Source organism: Aphelocoma coerulescens, chromosome 4 (genome assembly GCF_041296385.1).
Source record: "Aphelocoma coerulescens isolate FSJ_1873_10779 chromosome 4, UR_Acoe_1.0, whole genome shotgun sequence".
Taxonomy (NCBI): Eukaryota; Metazoa; Chordata; class Aves; order Passeriformes; family Corvidae; genus Aphelocoma; species Aphelocoma coerulescens.
The window spans coordinates 19,306,847-19,326,231 of NC_091017.1; the positions used below are offsets into that span (position 1 = coordinate 19,306,847).

A 19,385-nucleotide genomic window follows, 5' to 3' on the forward strand; every position below is an offset into this window, starting at 1 on the left:
AAAGTGCACATTTTCCTGGTGTTCCTGAGAACAGAGGGATATAATCCTGAAAGGCCATTTTCATGGTTCATGCATTCCCTGGCGGGCTGGCTGCAGCAGCCCCATGAGCAGGACAGCTGTGATTTTTCTCATATGGAAAGTGTGTACGTGTGCAACAGCTTTCCTACCAAAAACCTTTTGGAAAGTTACAAGTGAAAGGAATGATTACATTTCTTTTCACAGCCCACAGAGAGCAAGAAGGAGGAATCAACAGATCTCATTGCCATAGAATCAGCATAAAAACAATTTGGAAGTAGTTTTCCTAAACTTTAACAGCAGATACGTTTCATACAACATTTAGTATAATCACCCCACACTCTGTGTGCAATAATATAGACTCAGAACATCTAGAGGGGAAAAAAGGGGCTTGGGGTGTCAGACCAGTTGGAGAAGGCAAATTCCAATCATGAAAGCATGAAGGACATTGAAAATATTAGGAAAAATAACACTCAAACCCTCCCTCACAAATCAGCTGTGTTAGACATAGATATATAAAATCAATCAGATGTTACAAAAAAAGAATTGTAGCCTGAGTACTGCCACAAAAGTTTATGACCTGAATGTTTAATCTTTATTCACTCTCTCTCCCCAGGCACTCAAACTACAAAGATAACAGCTAAGGTAGCAATCAGACCATAGCTCCTGCAACTCCTGCAGATGCAGCTACATGCCAGGAGGGATGTCCTGATTTTATTCAGAATGTGAAGGGTGGAAGTAGAAACCTGTACTGTGCCAGTATAAATCTGAACATAAACCCTCAATACTTTGCTTTGAAACTTAACAGCTGAAAATTAATCCTAGCATTAATTGATGTACCAGCTGAAATGAACGTAGCAGGGAGAAATCTCAGTTACAGAAAGAGCTCTATAAAACTATGGTATGTGGTAAAGAGCAGCTGAAGTCAAACTAGGCAGTATTTTGTGTTAAAAGCCTGGTCCCTGGGCTGCTCCCCTAACTGTTACCCTGAGGGGAAGCATGGCAGCCTTGTTTTGGATTTTACCAGTCACCAGCTCCTGCAAGTCCTGGACACAGACTGGTTCTTCATGAGGATTTTGATATGGACTATTAAGCATTTGCCTTTGTCTCTCTCCATGAAGAGTATCATAGCAATACTCTCTAGGATAAGAATACAAACTTGTGGCAAGTATTTGCCACATTCCTAGTTATTTTACATTCATGCTCCTATGTGTAGCTCCTGTACATTTCCCTTTCTCTTGTAATTCAGCTGCCTCTCTTCTTGTCTCCCCACTTTCTCCCCTGCTCCAGTCTGATGAACTTTTAACACAAACAACCTCTCAGAACTCCATCAATTCTCCCCTCTCTCCCCCTTGTTAATAGGCTGGATGGAAAATTGCAAAGTTTAGGATTTCTTCCCCTCTTCCCTTCACCTCAGCCACATCCAGACCTCAGCTTGTTTGCATGTTACTGCTCTAATCTTCAAGGAAGATTTTAACACTAAAATCTTTGCCCAGCCGTTCAGAAACCCACTTGTTTCTTGCAACAATTTAGGATACTGTCACAACCACTGAAGGTGGCACATCACATTATTTCAGATGAAGAAAGAGCATTTGCCAACCCTGTGTCAGATTGGTGATGCTCCCAGTCTGCTGACCCTAGTCTGTAGTCTAATCATATCTGTCAGAGGAATAACCCACCCAAGCTGAGAAAGAACAACTGGATCCCTCTCAGGCTCAATCTCTCTGTCACCAGAAACCTAAGAGCACAACTCCTTTACATATTCCTGTAGTACTTAATGCGTTGTAACTAGGGATTGTCTCATCAACTGTATAAATGTGCAATTCCCTAACTCCTGCTATGCAATAAGCATCTGGTCTCTTGAATTGTTAAGATTAAAACCTTGCTCTTCCTCCTGGCTGCTCACAACAAAGTCGACCTCATCCGTGCTGGAATTCTTGCTTCCAACATCTGCTAGTTGGCACCGGCTCGAATTTAATCTCATCTGCTATGACACTTCAGATCTTTGCAGCTCTGGGAGGTCCTGCCAATGCACTGCAAACTTTTCTAGTTTTTGCTAACATATCCTTGTTTGCCTCCTGCAAATTCTGCCTCCTTGCTGTTGGCCTCTTCTCTTTATCAGCGTACTGGTAGATAAAACACAGTTTATTGTTTTGACTTCTCCTCCTGACTTTGATAGCTCATATCAAAGGAAAAAAATACTTAGAATTTGAATTTCCTTCCCACTGCAACAGCAGAACACAAACAGGAAATCTGTGACATGTGGAAAGACAAACCAGACATCTAAAAGATGCTGCTTATGGGCAGGAAACCAATAACTAACCAGAAGTGCCTTCTATGGTTCAATAAAAGAGCAGGCAACAGAAGACTTTTACTCAAGAATATGCCAGACTAATCAAGAATAAACAAGTTTTTAGTGTTTTATTTTCAAATAGCTTTGTTACTCTTGTAGCTTTTGTACTATTCTTTGCTCATCTTACATTTAAAGAAAGCTCAAATCCTGTTTTTTGTCTGTGTGACACTGACCTCATGAAACCTGACCTAGGGATCTCAGGTAATTCCTGTAACACTCAATGCTTCATAAATGTAAACTAGAAGCAAAATTAAGTTGTTTTAGTAGCAGGACTTTCCTATTACTTTCTTAAGGTGAACAATCAGAATCATGAAGTCTGTTTTTTCCTTATTAATCATCCAATAACCATTTTCTAAAATACATCACTTAAAAGTGGTTGTTACCAGGCCTCCAGCATAAACCAGTAAGAAAACAAGTCATTTGGGATCTGCAGTTTTGTAATATCAGTGCAATATGAACTGCACTGTCCTTGTGCATGTGGAAAGAGTGGCATAGCCTCTATCTAGACTACAGCAGCTTTTTGCATTTCTTGTTGGCTAGGAAGACAGGAATTTAGAGAGGAATGGGCTTTGGATGGCATCTTAATGCTTAAAATTAGGGAAAAGTTCAGCCCAAGTAGGATCTTTATGAAAGCCTGGTGTGGTGATATTTTCAGAAGTAATATTCACAGGGAGGTACCTGCCTGAGTACCATTCTAAAAAGTAAACACATTTCCCCCCACTCCCCAGCGTGACAACAGTATCTTAGTTTGACAGGAATACCCTCATTTTTCACATACTATTTCTAAAGGATGAGCAGTGGTAGCTCAAGAAACAAGAGCAAGGAAAAATTGCTTTAAAGCAGCAGAGACAATAATCTTACATGAGCCCTCAGAAATCTCAGTGGATGCTCTGACAGCCATTTAAAGTTGGTGCTTTCAGCACAGATGCTGTTATCTACCTCTGAGCCATGATATCAGAGCCTTCTCTATTTTGTGTCCAAAGCAGAGTGTTGAGTTGCTGTGGAAAGCAAAGCCATTGCTCCTGAGGGCTGGAGAAAGCAATCATATCAAGGCAGGCTACAGTGGCTTTCAAAAATAACTGGAAATCCTAAGGACAACAAGCTAAATTCAGCAGCAGTGGATCCTCTTACCACAAGGAAACCATTGACTGCCTAGTGCAGCTCTGAGCACACTTGGCTCTCTTGCACAGTTCTGGAAAGGATGCACACTCCAGCCCAAACTCACCCATGGCTCCCACTGGAAGCTGTACAGATGGGATATCTTGTTAGCAATTAGCATCCATTTTGACCTGAAGACAATGGCAGCATGTGCATTATGCAGTCCACCTGGGGCACAAACTGTGTTCAAGAAGATATCAAAGACATCAAAACTTTTTTCACCATCATATTGTCTTGGTTTGGTCTTTCATACTGCACACTCTCTCAAGTACTGAGTGAAAAGCTTCAAAAGAGGTAATGTTGTTTTATCCTGTGCCAAGACTGAGTTCTGTAGGAGCGCTAACTATAGTTTAGCAACAGCTCTGCCTGAACAAATAGCATTTTCTATATTCACACCTTCAGACTTCCTTCTTTTTCAGCTTCCAGTTCTGTGCAGTGCTATTATGGAAACAGCAGTTCTGCTGCCTGGGGCTCTGGGACAGGTGGCTACACTTTCATTACAGGATCTCTGCCTCCCTGGAGTCCTTCAGTTTCAGGCTCCAATGGCTCTTCCTGTACCTGGTGATCACCAAATGATACAAAAACTCAGCTGAAGTTTGCAGCCTTCTTTGTCAGCAGCACACAAAGGCAGTATCAAATGAAATATCATACCTAGGACTCCAAGCCTTGAACCTAACAGAATATTTACCAGAAAATGAACACTTTAAAGAGAGCAGTATAGCAGTGATCATGACTAGGCATTTACAAAATAAATAGGAAAAATATATCTGAAAATTTTAGGTGTCATTATGCCCCCTTTGTGAATTCCTAACTCAGGTGTACATCCTGCTTATTAGCCATAAAGGCTGGAGTAACTAACTCAGGAAAAAACCACCTTCCCATTCCACACACACCATGCCATACATGATCCTGTATGACCTATGACTGCCACTATGATTGTTTCTTCATGCTGCAATTTAATTTTCAATGCCTTTTCTTGCCTATCTGCTGATGGAGTCCATACAAAGGATGACAGTCCAACCTTTTCTTCTTCCTGCTATAGAGACACACATCTACATTTTCTTTGTGGTAGTTTTGGTCATCTCTGATAACAGTTCCCCAGGACTAAAAATATGCACTCTGCTGTACAGAGCTATACAGAACTCATAGGCCAGCTGCCCTTGCTTCCTCTGCAGAGGTTCTGAAGAGAATAAATGCATAAACTGCAAGAATTCTGGTGAAGGGCCAAATTACTGTGCTGGATATGGATTCACAAGTCCAGACCTGTCAATGCACCCATTCTTTTGCTTACACTGAGTGAGGGTATGCTGGAATCAAAAGACAGCTGGCTCCCCAAGTTTGAAAAACGAAATAAAACCCAATCCCAGCTTCTGACGGCAGTGTTTTACAGAACTTCAGCCAATTCAAAGCCAAATAGCATTTCCATATCTGTTGCAATGTACATTGCTTTGCAGTTCACAAGATTAAGGCTTCATTTTAAGGGTCTTTATTCTCAAAGGCTTAAAATCCTTGTGACCCGCAGATGTCTGTTATGCCATCTGTCCCTTCTGATTTTCTTCAACAAATGTGGAGTGACAAAGCCTACAAGCAATAAGGCTTATAATATAAGCTCAGGTAACAATGGTTTCAGAAGTACCTCCTCTTCCTTTTTTCAAACCAAGAACCCCATAAAAACTTCTGTTCTAAAATCCTTTCCTTATGAGAACAGAGCCACAGACGCACACTCAGACTTTCAAAAGCTTTCAACAAATACTCTGTTAATACTAAAAATCCACTTTTAATAATGTGTTTTTAAATGCTTGTCCTATGGACAGACTGCTTCAGAAGTCCATTTAATGTATCACACCATAATTAGCACACTGCAGATTGGTAACAGACTGTGGAAAGCAGATGTTTCTCTGTTATGATCTTTACAGACGCATCACAGCCAAAAGCTTTCCAAGTGACTCACATTTTCACAGATGTCATGCTCCTTGTGTTGTGCCTGGAAATGAAGGCAAAACACTGATGACCCCTGGCAGACTTTTGCCTCTCCCACCCACACCCTTGGGCGTGTCCAGGGAGATGAAGATAATCCAGAAGCCATATGCAGAATGGAAAAGTTCCTCTTCAGGGCCAAATTGCCATTGATTTGTGTGACATGGCCACATTTCAGGCCTTGACTTCTGCTTATGGCACAAACTTCCATTTTCTTCAAGAGATGAAGATTCTCTTTTCTACCTCATCTTCCTACCTGTGAAATGGAAAAATCAGTCAAACTTGCAGGTTTCAAGGCAAAGGGATCCAGGATGCTCTTTATATAGGGTGCTGTGTAGTTATTGGTGCTACTTTGATCTGGCAATGCTTGTAAATGGACAGCATTTATTCTGAGCCCAGAAAGCCTCAGGACCCTTAGAAGTGCCCCTACACTACACCAACACTTGCAGTCTTAATATCTCTCAGTGACGTTACAAAGGAAACCCAGAGTAAAACACCACCAAGCACTTGGAAGATAATTTATCCCCAAGGAAGCTATGAAGCCTTGGATGACACAGGAATCACATCCTGCCTCAAGTTAACTGCTTATGCTTATAATGCTCATTGCACTGATACCAGGACTCTGCCTCACCCACTGCTGTCACTTCAGCTTGTGAATTCTGCAAGTGACAGATAACTTGGATGTTGTCTGGGAAACCAATTTTGAACATTTTTCTACTTAGCTTGAGAAGGCAATCCTTGTCTGGACATTTAATTAAGAAGCAGTGAAAACTTAACAGGGTTAACAGAACCCTTTCATTAATTCAACATGTAGCATAATACAATTGTAAAGTATAATTTAACTGTTATTTAACTGAGATAGCTGTTATTTACCTGCATAAGATACACAACATTTTTTTCTGAAACATTTTCCTGAAACATTTTCCAAAAAAAGTAAAGTTTGGAGACTTACTGTTCTTTCACACTGTACATGCACAGTTACAGTGAAGATTTAAGAAGATAATGAACAAAACATATGAAAAATAATTTAAAGATATGCTTTCAAAGTGCAAATGCCGGTCACTTATTTCCTTTTAGCCAGCTGAAATAAGCCTCAATTTCAAAGATACTAGCAACAAAATCCCTGTTGACATCAAGAAAATATGAAAAGAGCTTAGTAGAAACCTCAAGATCTGATAATGTGATTGTTCCTGAAGCGGAGAGAGGCAAAGAATTATTCCTATTTTTTTTTTAAATGTTGTGTCAATATATATTCTGATGCTTTTATTACTGTGTCTGAATTGGAGATCAGTTTAACACAGCTGGTCCCCAGTTGCTAATACATGCTAAAAAAAATAAAATCAAAATCTCATTTCTCCCTAGCCAAGATCCAACTCCGTTTTAGAAAACTTAAGAGCTGGAGTGTCCAAGTAAAAGTTCTTCCGGAAAAGTGACCAAAACAAAATGTGGGACCATCCACTGCTCTGATGTAGGATTTCTATTTACGGTATATTTTGGATTTTTTTTCCAATGTGGACTTAAATTACTGAAAATATTTGAGAAATTTTACATTTCAGTTTTCACCATTACAGGTTTGTTTTTTCCCCCCTACCATGTGAAGACTTCCTCTGCTTGCTCCATTTCGTCTTATTTTAACTGTGCCAAATGGAGGAATCTGAGGCACAATAGTTTAAGTGAAAGGGCTGCAGGCAGGCAGCACTTCTGCCCTTAGACACGTGTTGCTATCTGTGAGGACAGACACTGGCCAAGGGGAACCTTTGTCAGAAGATGCTGTCTCAAAGCATTCTGGAAAGTGGGCTGGAAAGCAACAGCAGTTGGAAATTTCCATGTGGCAGGTTGGAAAGCTCAGTCAAGATACATCTGTTGTCGAGCAAGCTGATAAAACTGCAAACTGATAGTTAAGTAGCTCCTAGGGTGACACATATCCTCTTTTCCAGGCTTTCAGTGCTGCTGAATTCAATTTCTGTAGCACTATCACATCAACAGCGTTTTTAGGATTGATCAATTCATCTTCTCACCTACCATGAAGCTTCTGGATCAGGAAGATCAGTGAGTTCTGTATTAGGATATTTCACATGAATAGTTCTACCATGAGTAACAGGAAAAGGTAGCATATAGTGCTAATTATAGACTTAAGTTCTTTACTGAACTGGGGCCAAAGCCTTCTAAAGCATTTTAACCTCAAGAGAGACAGAAATCAGAGCTTTGAGCTTTTACTCTTGAGCATTATATTGTATTGCAAAGTTCTGTTTCCAGATCCCTTCCTTCTGAATTTAAGCCAAAAAACAGACACAGTCTTGCCCAGAAAATAGCAGTGTTTATTACTTGTCCAAAGTTTTCCTCCATCTTGTGCCATTTCATATCTTTCCTTTAGTGTATACAACATTCTGACATCCAAAGACCACTCCCATTTCCTTAATGGAAAAAAGTAGGAAACCAACACCCTCGTGCCAGTGCCCACATCAACAACTCATGCACAACTTGGCATCTACCTCAAGCCAACTATAAATGTTTTCTAGTGGTTATTTTTTTACAGAAGTATTGGCTCACCGCTTCAGTAACAGTACTCTCTTCTGGCAGTGTACATGATCAGCCCCTTACCGTGTCCACTTACACCAGAGACACCTGTGTGGAGCTATAGAGCATTCTAAAAAAGATCTGACAACTAAAACAGTTTCCAGACCTGAGGGCACTCATCCTAACAAGGTACTTCCTCCACAAAACGTCCACAAATCTTTAGAACTGCATGGATTTTGAGTATGTCTACAAGTGCAGGATTATTGCCCCGTTCTCTTTTCACTTTTGAACCTGCAGCATTTCCAAACAAGATTGTTACTTCAGGATTATGCCAAGCAATAATCACATGAGAAGCTGGAGTTTTCAGAGACGTATTTAATAGCCAGATTTTGCAAACATCCTTCAGGGGGCTGCTGTTGTGTGTGGGATCTCTGAGCTTTATGCTCTTTTTGAAAAGCTGCTCAGGTTAACATCTTCAGGAGAAACTCCTGCTGTATTTTCAATGCCCTCATAAGCAAAGATAAAAGCAGGGCTTTATACAAGAATGGGGTGGAGGACACCTGCCATAAATGGTCCTTCAAAAGAGTATAAAAGGAGTATAAAATGATAGCAAAAATACTTACAGCATCAAATAAGCCATTTAAAATATATGGATCTTGCCCGAACCTGGGAAAAGAGCTTCATGCTTATGCTGAACTAAATATTCAAGTATGTGAGTTCTGCTACCTGCAGTGCTGCCTTGCTGATTCAATCAGTGCCATTGCTGTCTGCCACTTTGGAGGAAGAAGCAGGAATGGATCTGTGTGTGTGAGAGGTATCACAGACATAAATTACAGGGGGTAAAAAAAAACCACCCAGGACAACCTGGGGGAGAGGACAAAATTTCATTTGAGACAAAGGCTCAATAAGTTCTCTATAAAAAAATCTAAAGCCTTCTAGATTGCAGGTAATAAGAGAGGTGTATATAATGGATGCTCTTATTCAGAGAGGAAATGCCTCTCTAATGTGTTCATGGTGAGATAATTTAATAAGTAGCACATACTCTATAAAACTCATTTGTGTTAAGAGGAATGGATTTCAAACCTCTTCAATGAGTTTACCTGGAACAGCAGTTACAAAATGGAAAGCTCTGCGTCACTGCAGAGGAAATGATCTCTGGGCTTTTAGAATGAATCTCTAGATTCTTAAATAACTAACATTTTGTTAATTAGTGTACCCATTTTTAAACTGCTTCAAATGAGTTTAACATTTGTAAGCTGTTCAGATCACACAACCTGGGGAACAATTTGATCTCCCTTGCTTTTATAAATCACTGTTCATTTCACCACTACTTCTCAAAAGAAGCACTTGTAACCACTGAATTACAGCAGGTTATCATTAAGCTGGACAGAATATGACAGGACCTGACAGAGACTCTAAGCTATCACTCTGGCAATATACAGAAATGATACTTATAAACTGCAGTCAATAAGAACAAAGAAACAAAGTTAAACTCCCAGAGTTAGAAAATATAAATATTAAGATAATCTGGACACTTAGCAAGGCAAATTTCAGTCTTCAAGTTTGCCAGGTTCAAAAGCAACCAAACTCTGCCTCTGCTGAATGCTATCATCTTATCTAAACTAAGGATTAGTTCTCCAGCATATGTTTGGACAACATGTCTGATGTCAGCCAGGATTAATATGTGCCTGTTACAACACCAAATAAAAAATAGTAATAAGAATTACAAAGACAGTAGTGGTGATGTTGCTTTAGCAGTTGCAGAGCCATCTGTGAGCTTGGCTCCCTGACCCATCCTCCATCACCATGGACTAGGAGACAAACGTAACATCAACACAGCTCATTTTGGGCATATATACAATGAAACAGCAGACAGAACAGAGAAGAATTTATGCAGAGGTTTTTTTCCTTACAGCTTTCCTAAGTGGTTCAGTTAGGAAAATACCATATACAAAATACTCTCCCATAGCACAACACTAGGGACCACCATCCACCCAGGAGACAGCAAGTAAGGATCCTTGTTACTGCTAAATTCATAAGTGTCCAAAATCAGGACCTGAGCTAGTATCTGCCTCTTATGATCTCCTACTTCCCTTTCAGCATGTACCATCCCTTATGTCTTTGGGTAATCAAATAACATTCATTAAAAGAGAAGGATCCCCGCAAGCATAATTATTTTTTTGCATAATAGTAGACTACTTACCTCATAAGTTTTGCATGAATTGACGATTTACTCCCCCTACTGTAGGAAAATGCCCTTTATCTGAGCTTCTTTATCTCCCTTCAAAAAACCCAGGGAGCTCTCAGAGAAAAAGGGCAGATTTCTCATTTGTAAGCCCAAAAGTTTCCACATATTTTATGATTTTCTCCTCCTAAATAATTTGTTCCCAGTTTGAGAATTGCATTAATTTCCCTGCAATCTCAATGACAGACCACAGAAAGCCATTAGCGACCTCAGCACATGATAGACCCCGAGGCATCCACTGACCCAAAATGGAGAAGACTGCTACTTGAATGGATCAAGGGGTCAGGTGCTGCTGCTGGCTGAGAGTTGCTCAGCCTGGTTCCACAGAGCAAAATGCTGAGGCAGTGGGAAGTCGGTTGGGTGCATTTTTCCATGCAAGTTGTCCTGTCATAACAGGAGGCTGCAGGAGCTACTCCAGACCATGACACCTGACAGGACAGAGCGTGGCTGTCTCCCTCACCTAAGGGACACATCCACTGTCATGGCTGCACCATGGTCAAGCACCAACTCTGCCTGTGCCAGGGCTTATGGCAAGAATATGAAGCATTCTCCAGTTTCTCCTGACCTTCCCAACAAGCTGAACCAAAGCGTTGTATGATTTCACCTTCCCTTTTTCCATTTCTGGGAATGACTAAAATACATTGGAAGTTTCTATTAATCTGGAAGAGAATGAATAGTGCTCACTGAACACAAAGAGAGGAACTTTTAAAACTTATTTAATTTGAAAATTGTATGACCTAAAAGGATAGTTAAAAAGATTAGTCAAGAGGCAGTGTCATGTCAATGTACACAACATTGACATGAAATTTTTTTAATCTGATTTTCTCCCCCTCATCTCTTGGTTAGTGTTGCAATCAAGTAATCAAAACACTGACTCTTCCTGTCTCTAATTTCAAAGTATTAAGCTTCTTAGAAGCAGCTGCTCCATTTCTTTCCTAGAAAAATATTTCTGGGTTTTATTCTAGTTACTTTTTAGCCTGAGAAATTTCTTTTCGAGCTACGGCTGACTCACTACCTATAAAACTGCCATTGTACTGGCATAAAGCTACAAATCAAGGGAGTACCTCTCGATGTTTATAGGAAAGAAAAATATAAAGGTAAAACCATCCAATTTTATCTCACTGTAAAAACACTCAGAAAAATATTACCTAAGCACTTCTTGAACCTGACATTCTCAGCTCAAGAGACAGACACTTGACATGACATTGCTACAATGAGAATGTCTGCTCAACACCCGTTGCAAGCCACACAATTACAAGAAGTAAAATTCAGAAAAAGTTACGAGGAAAATTAAAAGAACTGAAACGTGCACTGAGACCTGTTTGCTGTTATTGTCTGTAAATAATCTGGACAGGCCTGTGGTCTCTCAAGTGAGAAAAAACAATCTGTGACCAGCATTTCAGTGCTGCTTTCTGAGAGACTGGCAGAGGAGAGAAAGCAACAGATGGAGCCAGTGACTTGGGGAGATTTAAGCCTCTTACTTGCAAGCAGGATTACAGATTGAGAGGGGCCACACTTCTCTCCTTCCCTCCTAGATAGTCTAGCATACAAGCAGTATTTCAAAGCATTAAAAGCCCCGAGGTTTTTCTGAAGGGTACATAGGCAGTGACTATTACAGGGGAATACTGCACAGCTGAAAAGTAGTTGCATTCTACACGTTATACTGAAAAACTATTAAACTCCTCCCATCTGCAAACAATGCCCCAAAGGTAGCAATTTTCTATTGAATTCAGTGTTGTGAACAGGTTGACTGCTAATACTCTTTCTCTGACCTGACATTTGGAATTTTAAGTACCCACCTAAATCAGGTTCATTTCTGGATTGCAGCTGCTTATGTGTGTGACACACAGGATTCCCTGATGGACTCACTTTGGCCGAGATGAAGCCTTATTCTTTTCAGAACGGTGAGAACTAAGCAAGACTCCTGAATGTGCTGACACTTGACTGCAACACTGAACCAAAACCTCCTCTTCCCTTTTTGACTAAGTAATTTCCTTCTATCTCTTTTAAACTTCCATGCTCCCTTCAAAACCTGGAGAGTCAAGAAACCTAAAAGCAGTAAGTTAAAGGTGGGATGGGCAGTGTGTGCTTGCTTGTTTACACAGATCCCTGAAAAGCCAGCAGACCACCAGGTGTTCATTGCTAGGAGACTAAAACCTGTTTTTCCAGAGCAGAATAGGACAGTCGTACATTATAGTACGATGCTAATAACATGTTTAGGCTTTCACTTGGATCCTCAAACTTGCTGTGTAAGATATAAACAATGCAAACCCTGCAGATCATGAAGTGATGGATGGATATATTTTACAGCCATGAAGGTGGAAAGAGAAAAAGGCTCTGTTCAATTAGACTGACCTAATTTCGTAGCTGAAAGTGCCATCCTTTTCAGCCTGTCTTCCTTCAGAGAATGATCCTGCATTGCCAAGGCCATGCTCTCTAGTCAAATCTCTCAATTGAGTTAACAGTTTCAAACCCAATTTCAGTTCAGCCAGTGCCAGAACTGTGTGTGAAAGCTTCCAAATTAATTTAAAACAGCCACCTCTCATCAGTCAAGAAACCAGTTAAACCAATGAGGCTGTGAGGATCCATCAAGACTTGTTTAAAAAGTTAATATTTTAGTTCTGAGCAACTTTACATCTTCTCTGTCACTGCTTGAGAATTATTGGTTGCAACTAGAAACAGCAGTCCAAGAAATTTGGCCTAAACCATCCTTGCAAAACAAACAAAGAATATGCCATCAGCTTTCTTTTATCCATGGGAGAGAGCAGACACACGGTGCTGAGAGATAATTCACTGCATAAGTAAAAAGCAGTGATGGTAATTGAATCTTCCAACTCTCACTTCCACGCTGCCACCACAAAACCAGCCTCAAACCACAGTGTGTGATGACAAATGACCTGCTGCAGTTCATTCCCCCTCTTTCAGAGCTTCCTTATTCCAAAAACCTCAAATTGGGCTGGACGCATAATTAGTTTCCTCTCTTCCTTTGCATGTACACAAAATGTAATTGATTACCTGCAAGACAGACATCAAGAGCTGTTCCAGCTCTTACATACCCACACCCAAAGTTACCTCCACCTTCAGCTCTTGTGGCTGTTATGTTTCCTTTCTCCTGTGTGCATCCCTCAATATTCCATTTTCCTAACCCTGACTTCTCTTCCAGCCATCTCAGCACTTTCCCCTTATGTTCAGACTTATGTAGAGGACTGTTCCTTCTCCCTTCTGACAGGCCTTTTCTCCCCTTTTACAAAATTTCTACATTTTTACTGTTCCCTCCTTTCTTCGATAGCTCTTCCTACTCCAGGAAGGCATGTGAATTGGTATTACAAAGTGTTTGACCAAATTAGAACATAAAACACGTTCTGTGATGCAGTAAGACTGGGATTCAGGTTCCAGGCTACCTTGCCTCCAGTTATATTCTTAGGAATAAGCTCAGTTGTCTGCTGTACATCTCCACTCCGTGGCCTATAAACAGAGCCAAGATGCTTGGCTGTAGCTTACATGCCTACACATGGACACCTAAGTTTACTTGCCTTGAACTACAACCTGGGTGTCCTAAACAATACCTAGAGAGGCTTTTCAGAACACAAGTAGGAAATAATCCCTAAACGCATTTAATTCCATAGCAGGGGTCTCACAGAGGTCAGGTCTTGGCCTACAGCTTTCAAACACCAAAAATCCCAAGGAAGCATAGAACTAAATAATTATAAACTTGCAAATAAGTCAAATAATATGAACTCTCACCTCTGGTAAAAGATTTGGCAATTAGATAGCTTTCTAAACTAAAAATGGTACCGTAAAAACAAATTAATTTCCAGATATCCTATGGCCCACACTACACAGACTAGATTGCAGTTTTTCCAACTCTACAGTGCATGAAGAACTCATTTCACTTCTGAAATACTTTTCCTTATATTCCCCTCTTCAAAATCCTTCAGTACAGCAACAACTACCTTCACCTGCTTTTAAAACCTTCAAGTATTTTAAGACTTTTAAGTATTTTAAGACCTCTTAAGTGGAGTCTCTTTCTAGCCCTCTTCCCTCCCTGTCTTGGCATATGTTCTGCCTACTCTGGGAAAGGCTCTGCTGAACTGAGTTTTTTATTAGTTCTTGCCGCAGCACAATTGTCTGCAAACTCCTCTTCTTCCCATACCCCCATTAGGAAGCTTCACAAGTTCCCTCATCTGATCTTCATGGTCACACAGCAGGTTGAAGAGAATAACACTTTGCACGTTGGCAAATTATCTATAAACACCTAGCTTTCTAGCATGCTTGCTTGCAGCATGACTTAAACCACAGAACTCTTACACAGCAAGAAAACAGCCTTAAGAACAGGATTTATATCTGACAGACATTGGCATTTTCTTAGGCTTTTATTTCCTCAGAACTTCTTTTTTTCAACACAGCAAGTAAAACAAGCCTCAACATCAAAAAGAGTTTAGCACACACGACTAATTTGATTTGTGTTTGTTGCAGCATTAGCAGCAATAATGAGAGTTAACAGCCACACCGCTCTCCCAAGTCTCTTTGATAAACGAATCCTTCACCTCTTTACCTCCTTTATTTTCTTAATGCTTCTTCTGTTCTTAAAACTTCTTAGGAAAGGAGGATGCTTGAATCAGGAGACGCTAGGAGAGTGTTGAATGTTGGATGACAGCTGGCATCCTAAAGAATGTTTATACTTTTCCATGTCAGACAGGGCAACCAAATTATTATTTCTCCATAAACATTGAGTATGGACCTTCAAGAAATACCTTAATTCTAGGGATACATTTGTGCTATGTGTAGAGGTATAAAAATTAAGTATTAACATTTCTGCAAAGATAAACCAAAAATCATCCAGTGCTGAAAAGCCTTCTCTGTGTACCTTGTCACAATCAGTTCACAGGGGCTTGGGTGTTAACTCAGTTACCTGCAACATTAAATGCACTGCAATTACCAAAAACTAACTTTCACTATAAGGTCAACAAAAGCTAAAAAATTTAACTCTTCTGACCATAAAGGTCATACTCTCCAAGTGGAGACCAGTGATGAGCAGTGCTCCTCAGGAGCTGGGGGATGTTAAACATCCAAGACATGGACAATGGGATTGAAGGCATCCTTAGCAGGTTTGCTGATGATACCAAGTGTGTTGGACCCTCTGGAGGGAAGGGATGCCATCCAGAGGGACTGTAACGGGCTTCACTGGTGGGTCTGTACAAACCTCATGAAATTCAACAAGGTTGAGTGCAAGGTCCTGCATTCCCTCTATTTTTGTAACCTTCCTGTTCATAGATCCAGTATGTTTTCCTGTACAAAATATCCCCGTTTTCTCTGTTGCCTCCCCATCTCCAGTTTTGCACATGCAGGGCTATGCCATGCTACAAGTTCAATGCTGTGAGTCCTCTCTTCTGCTCTAGGCTAAGCACCCTGCTGAATTTACAAAGCTCATTTCATCCTTTCTCCATCTGAGCAATACAAAAGTTAATACAATAACAGAAAAAAAAAGGCAAAAAAAGAAAAAGCTGGTGATTTCTGACACTTGGATACCCATCAATTGCCTGTCTGATTTGATAAAAACTTTTCAGTGACTGCCATCAGCGAATGCAATTCTAGATCATCAATTGCTTACTGCAAAAATTCTACAGTACTCTCTCTTGACAGATATTATTATCCATCTTCCTTGGGGCTAAAATTTCCATCTAACAGTATATGTAGCCTGAAAGGATTATTTTTGGTCTCTGCCTTCCCCTTCACTTGCCTGAAGGGAAGAAGCTAAAGTCCCATATGCATGTAATTAGATACATTTCTACTCTTCAAAATGTTGCAGGGGCACTTTAAGTTAGATTTTTATGAGATTTGTTCAAAAAAGGGCAACAACATCTGAATTGTCTAGTCTGACATGCAAAGTATGGGTCCTAAATACTGAGTTGGGTCATCATTTCTCTCAATTACACTCTGGTAGTTTGCTTTAGATAGAGTATTCACATTTATATTACAGAAGTCAGTTGGATAGGCTTATTCCTCTACCCTTCCTAAAAATTACCCTGCAGTTGCAAGGTTGGAAAACCCAGTTTACTTGCAGCTATTGTAACCTTTTGACTTCATGGCAGTTACAGCTCTAAACTTCTACATCCTAATTTACCATTTCAAAACTTGAAATAAAAAAGTTGCCTTCTGAAATAGAAGAGAACAAACTATGTCAAAGAGGGAACCCTATAACCATTCATCATATAACTGCTCCTCACTTCCAGTAGACATTTTTACGGAGGATCATGGTTTTCATTATCATTGTCTTGCCCCAAAAGAAATTGAGATGCTAAAAGAAATTATGGCCTAAACCAAAACCATCAGGCATCAACCACTTGTATTTCTGATAAAATGTTTTTTTCTCTGAAGTGCATCCTGGAAGCTGCCTATAATTGGAAACATTAGAGGAACCACACTGAAGCAAATGCAGCTTGAGTGTCAGACAACCATTTTCAGGCAAAATGTACTAAAAGCCTGCAGCTAAGAGGTGAATACAGGCTTATCCATTTAGAAAACAATGCAAGCATATCTACATCTTTCATCCATCTCTTTACAACACATAAATGAATGCCTCTCATCAAAACATTTAAGACATCTTTCAGCAGACTAGCTAACATTTTAAGAAAATGACCTCTCTCTCTCAAAAAAACCTTCCTTTTTCACCCAAACATGAGAGCAGACTATCACATAACCCAGGATGTGTTAGGCTTGGCATTAGGTACTAAGTTCACTGGGAGAAGCAAGCAAAAGGAAGATTTTATCTAATAATATATTCTAATTTTTTGAAATAAAACCATTTCTCTTTGGTGATCATAGGAAAGCTCACCTACATCCCATGACTGTTCCCATAAGGTTTAAAGAAAACAAAGGTTTCATCATAAGTAAAGCCAGTCACCTTCTTGCAGATGTCTTCCTGCTTCAGCTACAGGAAACATTGCAGGCTCTCATCCCAAGGTGGGATCAGAACCACCTGGATCTCTGCACAGCTGGCTGTGAGCAATCCAGGAATGTATTGAGGACAACTTCCTGGTCCAGGTATTAGACAAATCAACCAGAGAAGCATGTGCCACGATGTTTTCTTATCACCAAGATGCAAAGGGGACAATTTGAAGAGACATTGACTACTTGTTCACGCAATGGAACTGATATGAGCCATCCTCAGGCAATGCCTTCTCGATCTAAGTGAGCTCATCCAGTGTGGCCACGTGTGATGTGTAACCACAGGAGCAGGTGTTCCCACTCTCAGTCACTATTTAATGTAATAAACACAGTGCCATTATTTTCAGGAGCCCATTTCAGAAATTTGGATACCACCTCCAAATTTGACTGTGTCTGGGGATTCTTCCCACAAAAAAGGTGCCAAGACAGACCTTGATGGCCTTTGCCTCCCCTAGGCAGAACATCATCTGCACCACCAACAGTGGGGTTAGATGCTTTTCTTCCCGAGGAAAGGTACTCTCACCTATTTTCAGGAGCTCACATCCCAAATTTGGATACCATCTCCAGAGCTGAATACATTAGGGATTGCTCCTGTACTACATGTGACAGGAAAGGAAGCTGGTGCTGGCTGTTACCTCCCTTGGGCAGCACATAGCTGCACCACCCCCACTGAGGCTCGTTCTTTCCTTCTTAAATCAAGGTACTGTCACTGCTGCCAGGAACCCACCTCCAAAATTTGGATACGACCTCAAAAATGGTCTGATGAAAGATCGTGACAGTTAATTTATCTGAATTTTGGAAGTAGGCTCCTGAAAATTATGGCAGTCCTTTTTTTTTTTTTTTTTTTTTTTTTTTTTTTTTGTCAAGGCAAACTCCTATGCCTAGTCTTGGTGGTGAAAATGATAGAGTACCCAGGGGAGGAACAGGCCTGGAACATCTTTCCTTCCTGGCATATTTTGTGTGGAACAATCCTCCAACATACTCAGTTTTGCAGGTGACATCCTAATTTGGCTCTAGTGGAGCATTCACTGTTGGATCTTGGGTATGCAAGAGTCAAATACCTTATGGTGCCCAGACACGAGCAGGAAAGTGCATAGCACTGGTTTTGGGGATGCATTTCAAGGGGTGTGACTTAAAGGGGGGAGCCTTCAACAGCTTTCTCACAAATTAAGGGTTGCAAATAGAAGGTGAAAGTCAGCGAAAGCTTTTTGTCCTGGCACATTTTGTTTGTCAGTAACGTCTACACGTTTTCAGCTTTGGATCTGCGCATTGGATTGTTTGGAGAGCAAATGGCATATTTACTTCTTTCGCAAGTACACAGCGTCATCTGGTGGAGCTGAGCGGGGACAGTGAGACGATGAAACGCCTCAGGTTTTTTTTTTGTGTCCCGGCACCTCTCGAATGGGAGCAGTTCGTGGAGAGGTTCAGTTTTGGATCTCGGCACTGCGAGAGTGAAAGGATGTGATCCTACACATACCTGGCAAGGAAAGTGGATAGTCTCAGTGTTGGTAGTGAAATTTATATCCACCTATATATCAGTGTTGCTGGCCTTTACCTGTCCTCGCCAGCCTGTTATCTGAGCCGTCCTGAACTTTTTCTTTGGGCATGCACTGTTGCTTCTTGTTACATAACTTGCCAAAAAAACACTGTAGTCCTCTTTATCTGTTTCTCCACTGGTTTCCCGTGGTTCCAAATACATTTTTCATCCTGCGTGCATACCTTTACATCCTTTTGTCTTTTTTTTGCTAGTTAGTTTCTAAGTTCTGTTCAGCAGCTTCAGGGGAACTGAAAATTTCTATGCTCTATGTTATTTATCAGGGGATAAAGGGCAGGAAATGTAAGGCAAGAAGGGTGGGAAAGGTGAGATACCTGGGCTTTCAAGCATGAAGTAACTTGCTGCTCCTGCAGAAATTAATTGCAAATTTATTAACATCTTTGTGCAACAAAAGAGAGATATTGTCCTGCATTTTGAGAACACATCTGGCAGAATCAGTCCCAGAAAAGAGATTTTCAGGGTCTGAAAGGTCACAGCCCTGAAAGAAAGGCAACTTCAGTATTTCTAAGAATTGTCTTCCTTTTTATGGGCACATCTTTCCCGAGGGAAATTCTGTATTAACATCATAAAAAATTCAGCTTCTGAAGTGAGCAGAGAGGATCACAAAGGCCTGTAGG

The 19,385-nt window shown here is 40.5% G+C and overlaps 1 protein-coding gene across 2 annotated transcripts in view; it reads right to left on the minus strand.

The window, feature by feature from the left end:
* The window catches only part of RASGEF1B (RasGEF domain family member 1B), an 87,635-nt gene extending 70,197 nt beyond the window's left edge, over positions 1 to 17,438 (minus strand). The window contains exon 1 of one of the 2 annotated variants that reach the window (XM_069012984.1): positions 17,170 to 17,438. The gene's annotated coding sequence lies outside the window, so the exon portion shown is untranslated. Of the gene's footprint in view, positions 1 to 17,100; positions 17,120 to 17,169 lie in introns of those variants that run through there. The other variant, XM_069012986.1, reaches the window with a different exon arrangement.
* Positions 17,439 to 19,385: the final 1,947 nt, after the last annotated feature.